This window comes from Octopus sinensis, linkage group LG17 (assembly GCF_006345805.1).
Source record: "Octopus sinensis linkage group LG17, ASM634580v1, whole genome shotgun sequence".
NCBI classification, from domain to species: Eukaryota; Metazoa; Mollusca; class Cephalopoda; order Octopoda; family Octopodidae; genus Octopus; species Octopus sinensis.
Genome location: NC_043013.1, coordinates 49326772 through 49333285, shown reverse-complemented (window position 1 = coordinate 49333285; position 6514 = coordinate 49326772). Strand labels below are relative to the sequence as shown.

Here is a 6514-nt window from a genome sequence, read left to right as displayed (position 1 = left end):
TAATATTTAAATCTGAATTTTAGTTTAACATTTGGATTTATATTATAATTTTTTTTCTTACAAAAAATTTACTATATTTTTAACATAAGCATTTAATATTAAAAATTTTGGTTTTATTGTTAAAGTTATTTTTTCTAATCTGTGTTTTAAGTTTTTTTAAAAAAAATTTGTTAAATTGAGCGATAGTAGAACCTATTACCTACTTTTTGTTTTATTTCCTATTTTTAAATATAATATTTTTTTCATCTTGCTAAAATTTAAAATTAGTCTTCAATTTTTAAAATTAAGTTGATATTTCTTATAACATTACTATAATGATTTGATGTTTCTGCATGTCTCTTGATTTTTAAGAATCACATTATTTCATATAGATGAATACTATGGATTAAACTTGTTTATAACCTATTAACTGAAAAAGATGTTTGTTTATACACGATAATAATAGCTAAGCTTTACACCAGTAGTTCTTAACCTGAGTCTTGTAATAAAAAAAAAATTACAAGCTAAAGGCAAATGTTAAAGCTAATATTCAGAATTAGTGAGGGTTTTGAGGGATATGAAGGGATTTTAATAAGAACAGAAAAGCGGCACTAAGATAATAGAATAAGAAAACTAAAGGTATAAGACGACACTTTTGAATTTTTCATAAACTTCTCCTTATTAGACTATGCTTTCGTTAAGAGAATAACAAGTATAATTAGAGAAATTCCTAACCTTTTCAAGGGCTCGCGCCGCCTTAGAGATTACTAACACCCCCTAGGGGGCGAGCCCTTCATGTTAAGAACCATTGTTTTAAGACATTCTCATTTTATAAGATTTTGCTAGCAAATTTTAAAATTAATATCTGACCGAGGAATATTTCCCTATTCACCTAGGAGTGGGTACTAAGCTAGGTTGTGAGGCTGATGCTCGTGCCACCATAGCTTTCACCATCTTTCCCTCTGAGTCCCCAAAGGTCATCCCCAAACTTGACCCTAAGACTGCTTTTAATTCGATCAGTCGAGACGTCATCCTCCCCTCAATAGAGGAGAATTCCCCCACCACGTTATCACATCGCTTGGCAAACCTATCGGGAGTCCTCCTACCTCTCATTTGGTGACCACCTCATCTCATTTGCCTCTGGAGTCTAACAGGGTGATCCACTTGGTCCTGCCCCATTCGCATTGGGTATTGATGATGTTACCAAATTGGGAGCCGACTTAGACCTAAATGTCTAGGATTTCGATGGGAGGCTCTCCTGATAAGGTGCTTGTAACTGCGAAGGGGATGATTGAGGAACTTTATTTTAGATGTCTTAACGTTAACAGCTCCCAATGCGAGCCCTGGTCCCTCAGCCACCCAGCTTCGCATGAGCATTCCTCCTTCATCAGCGTGCTGCTCCCTTGGAACCCCAATTACTGACCTAGCTTTCGAATCTATCTTTAGATCTAAAATAGCTAACCTCGAACAACTTTTAAAAAAACCTTGAAGTAATTGAACTCCCACCAAGGTTTTTTATACTTAGGAATTGTCTATTCCTAAGCTATTGTATTTTCTGAGAGTTAGTCCCGCTTACAGATTCCTGTCGTCCTCCAATACATGGACGACCTAATCTTCAAGAAACTCGAATGCCTAGTCAATGTCAAACTCTCTCTAGACTCGCATGGCCAGGCTACTTTGCTCAAACGGTTTTGGGGTCTAGGTCTGCGCAAGTGCTCTTCCTTGCTTTCTTTCCTCCATCCACGTTTGGTCTCTTTTCGTAGTCAGCATCCTCTCCTCTCCAACATGGACTAATTCCAACAGGGAGATGGATAAATCTCTATCACAGTGGATAGAGCTGGGTTTGTCAGTTCCGTTTACAGTGGAGGGTAAGCAGAAACAGAGAGTATGGGACAATCTGCGTTCAGGTGCCACTTTCAACCCTCTCCTTGATCAATCTGATCAATTTTCAAGGTATCGCCTACTTTCAGCTAGTACAAAATTCTCAGGGGACTGGATTGATGCCCTGTCTGTGGCCAACATTGGAATTCTACTCAGTCTACTCCGCATATCCATGGAGGTCTACTCCGCATCTCCGCGCTCAGAATTGGACCTGATGTCTGTAGGGGACTGAGATGCCGCTGTGGTAGGCCTCCTCGACCCCACAGGTCTTCACGATCTCTTTTGCTGTGTAAAAGCTAGTTGCTTCGCTCGTCACACCGAGTTAAACCTAATCATTAAGCAGACCCTGGCTCGGATTAATATCATTTCAGTTCTGGAGCCATCGGGGTTATCCAGAAGTGATGGAAAGAGACCAGATAGTCTTACCCTCTGTCCCTGGGCTAGAGATAGGTGCCTCATTTGGGACGTCACAGTCTACGACTCCTTTGTTCCCTCCCATACCCTGGATGCTGCAGTTAATGGAGGGTCACTGCTTCCGTAGCCAAACGCAATACAACCCTGAAGTATCGGGACCTGACAGTGAACTATCTCTTCCAACCTGTGGCGTTTGAGACGTTCGGAGGGACTGGGCCACTAACAGCGAAGTTCTTGTCAACGTTGGCAGCTCGCCTCACCGAGGTGTCAGGTGATGTCCGCGAGGACGCTTGGTTTTCCTAACACCTTAACCTCGTCTTCGCCCGTGGTTATGCTGCGAGAATGATGACTTGCTTCAGTAGGTTCCGTTAAACCTTGTAGTGTGCGACCAGTTGCTGTAATAATAAAAAAAATTTCCCACGAATGATTTCACTACAGTTTTAACAGAAAGATTTGGAATAATTAGATGAAAGTTCTCCGGTAATTTTCTTTCATGAAAATGTTTTGTATTAATTTTAAAAGTTGGTTAGAAAATTAAAAGGTTGATAATCATGTTTTTTAATCACATCTTTATGAAACTATGAAACAGTAGCAGTATATACTTTTCTACATATTTTATTTTAAAACAAATTACAAAAAAATTAATACAAAATTTTTTATAGTGTCTTTGCATTTTATCATACAAAAAGTTACTTTTTGACCCAGTTGTAATTTTCTCTTTACAAAACTGAAAGAAAACAAAAACCTAGATCTCATAATAAGAAAATATACATAAGGTATTGTTTCAAAAATAGAAATATATAAACGTGTTGAATCTGCTCAAAGAATATATCAGCTTAACAGCTTTTGGAATTTGTATCTCCTCAGAGTTTTGTTGAAATTATGCATAATAGATTAATTCCTTTGGATTATTATGCATCGATTCAGATATTGTATGTTAATGTATATCTTGAAAATATTGAATTTGCAGTGACAGAATGGGAGGGTTGAAGTTTACATTACTCCAAAGTAAAAAAATGTTTAAGTGATGTCAGATGAATCGAAAACGGTATATTACACTCGAAGTTTGAAAAATATTGTGTAATCCTAGATGATTAAGGCTCAATGATTAAGACAGATGAATAAGGTAACTCCTGGTGCCATTTAGATTGTTATATTTTTACAAAGTGTGACTTCTTTCTTATTGGGTTTATTCGGATAAATGTTATTCGGTTCGAACGAAAACATTATTATTATTATTATTATTATTATTATTATTATTTTCCTATGTAAATGACGTTTCCCTTTGTGGAAAAAGTATTGTTGGTAGTTTGCTTGTTTAGTTATTTGTTTTTGTTGCTTTCTGTGTTTCATTTTGTTGCGAAATCAACCTCAACATCAAGGTACGGGTCAGTGCCTTTATCTCTGCGCCGTTTAAGGCTATTCTCTGAAAATAGAAAGAACAAATTTATCTGAAATATTTTTTTAAAATATTCTAATGGAGGACACTAACAAAAGAAAGTAGAACGATGAATTACAGGTCGCAAGGAATTGTAGATATCCGCCGAAAACAACTCTTGACACCTTTTCTGACCAACATTGCCGAAGCCAGAAAAGGTAATTTAAATACACATAAGCTGGTTTGCAAAGAAAGTCAATTGTTCAACGATTATAAGGCGGCGAGTTGGCAGAAACGTTAGCACGCCGGGCGAAATGCGTAGCCGTGTTTCGTCTGCCGTTACGTTCTGAGTTCAAATTCCGCCCAGGTCCACTTTGCTTTTCATCCTTTCAGGGTCGATAAATTAAGTACCAGTTACGCTCTGGGGTCGATGTAATCGACTTAATCCGTTTGTCTGTCCTTGTTTGTCCCCTCGATGTTTAGCCCCTTGTGGGTAATAAAAAAACGGATTATAAGTCACTAGGCAAATGTAATAGCTATCAACGAGCCAGAATTTCCGAGATGCATAAACTCGCACCTATCATGGACAGCTATGAGATGTAGGGAAATTGTGTATGGTCCGGATTAGGTGGTGGGATGACAAATCGCTTTGGAAAACATCGGATTTCGAGGTGCGGACAGACTTTCTCGATCTAAATGTTAAATCGGAGGTGCAGGACATGAACGGTAGCAAAGGTGATATTCACAAACTTAGTGTTCATTCTTCACACAGACTTCTTGGGGCACCTTTAAAATATTTCTTTCTTTACTACCCACAAGGGGCTAAACGCAGATAGGACAAACAAGGACAGACAAACGGATTAAGTCGATTACATCGACCCCAGTGCGTAACTGGTACTTATTTAATCAACCCCGGGAGGATGAAAGGCAAAGTCGACCTCGGCGGAATTTGAACTCAGAACGTAACGGCGGGCGAAATGCTAACGTTTCTGCCAGCTCGCCGCCTTTAAAATATTCATGATTAAACCCCGCCCTCGAGATTTAAGGGCGTTTTAAACTCACGCTAGGAACGTATGTAGCAAGCTAATAAGCATGTGGGATGTAAAAGCCCCAAGAAACAACTCAGTTTTATTAGTTTAACAGGTAATGACTAGAGTCCCCGAATATACCGGTGTATATTTAGAATCATTGCATCGAGCCATCCAGGTTGGCGGATTGAAATGATATACAATGTGGCGAGCTGGCAGAAACGGTAGCACGCCGGGCGAAATGCGTAGCCGTATTTCGTCTGCCGTTACGTTCTGAGTTCAAATTCCGCCGAGGTCGACTTTGCCTTTCATCCTTTCGGGGTCGATAAATTAAGTACCAGTTTCGCACTGGGGTCGATGTAATCGACTTAATCCCTTTGTCTGTCCTTGTTTGTTCTCTTTGTGTTTAGCCTCTTGTGGGTAGTAAAGAAATATAGATATATATGTCTATAATTTCAAACGATCAGCTTCAAAGAATTTGTGATTTGCACGATCGATCTAGGTAGGACGCATTGTCAAAGATCTAATCCTTAGACGCTTAACTTGTTCCTAGATTGCAGTGTTTGCAGCAGACAGATGAGTGAATTAGCGGTAGTTGACAGACGATTATCGACAACTGAAGAAGTTAATTGAGTGCAATCAATAAAATTTATCGAAAAAGTAGTGATAAGCAAAACTAGATTAAAGGGTGAACTAATAAGGGATCTTTTCGGTTTGAACGGCAGTTTTTAACATAATTTCCAGGTAACTAAAAAATTTTAAACTGCGTATACTGGTAGAATGTGTTTATAAAACATCTTTTTCTCTTGGCTTTATTGAGAAAATTCTATAGTTTGTAAGATATTTGTTGTTTTTTTCTTCAATTTCTGCAATTTCAACCAATCACTGACGTCTATTGAGGTATATAACATTCTGTGGCGTATGAATATGTCCCTCGTTTAAGAAACAGATTGGGTTTATTTACATTTGTGAAGAAAAAAAGATACCCTTCAACCCACCCCTAACCCTAACCCTAAAACAGATTGAAATGCAATAGATCGATACTAGGGTCATAACCATGGGTGACAATTTCATATGACACCGCTAGAAAAAACTGCCGTTCAAACCGAAAAGATCCCTAATAAGTAAATTATTAGAAAGGTATCAAAACTTAGTGAAGGCTATCCTTCAAGTTGACGGGATCAGTCGTCAACCACCGGTGACGGAGTATCTAGAAGAAAGTGATTATATCAAAATCGATAGGGTCTAATCAAAACGATAGCAACAGAGAAAATAGGCTGGAAAGGTAACGTGTTATCAGTCTAGAAGAGGCGATTAGAAAAGACATCGGGACCGATGTACAGAGCGGCGAGAATCGCCCTTAGCAATGTTTTCGACGGAACGCATGAAGGCAGCTTTGTCAGAGTTAGGGCGTATGCACAAAAATACGACGAAGAAAAAGACTTCCGATGAGCCCTAATGGCACATGGAAGCACTCCGTCGGTTACGACGACGAGGGTTCCGGTTGATCCGAATCAACGGAACAGCCTGCTCGTGAAATTAACGTGTAAGTGGCTGAGCACTCCACAGACACGTGTACCCTTAACGTAGTTCTCGGGGATATTCAGCGTGACACAGAGAGTGACAAGGCCGGCCCCTTTGAAGTACAGGTACAACAGAAACAGGAAGAAAGAGTGAGAGAAAGTTGTGGTGAAAGAGTACAGGAGGGTTCACCACCATCCCCTGCAGGAGCCTTGTGATACTGGTGTGTTTACGTCGCCGTAACTTAGCGGTTCGGCAAAAAGAAACCGATAGAATAAGTACTGGGCTTACAAAAAAAGAATAAGTCCCGGGG

At 39.2% G+C, this 6514-nt stretch overlaps 1 protein-coding gene across 1 annotated transcript in view; it reads right to left on the bottom strand.

Moving 5' to 3' along the window:
• Positions 1–2873: 2873 nt before the first annotated feature.
• Positions 2874–6514, bottom strand: part of LOC115220986 (contactin-2) — a 159819-nt gene continuing 156178 nt past the window's right edge. The window contains exon 26 of the mRNA XM_029791203.2: positions 2874–3700. The gene's annotated coding sequence lies outside the window, so the exon portion shown is untranslated. The remainder of the gene's footprint in view (positions 3701–6514) is intronic.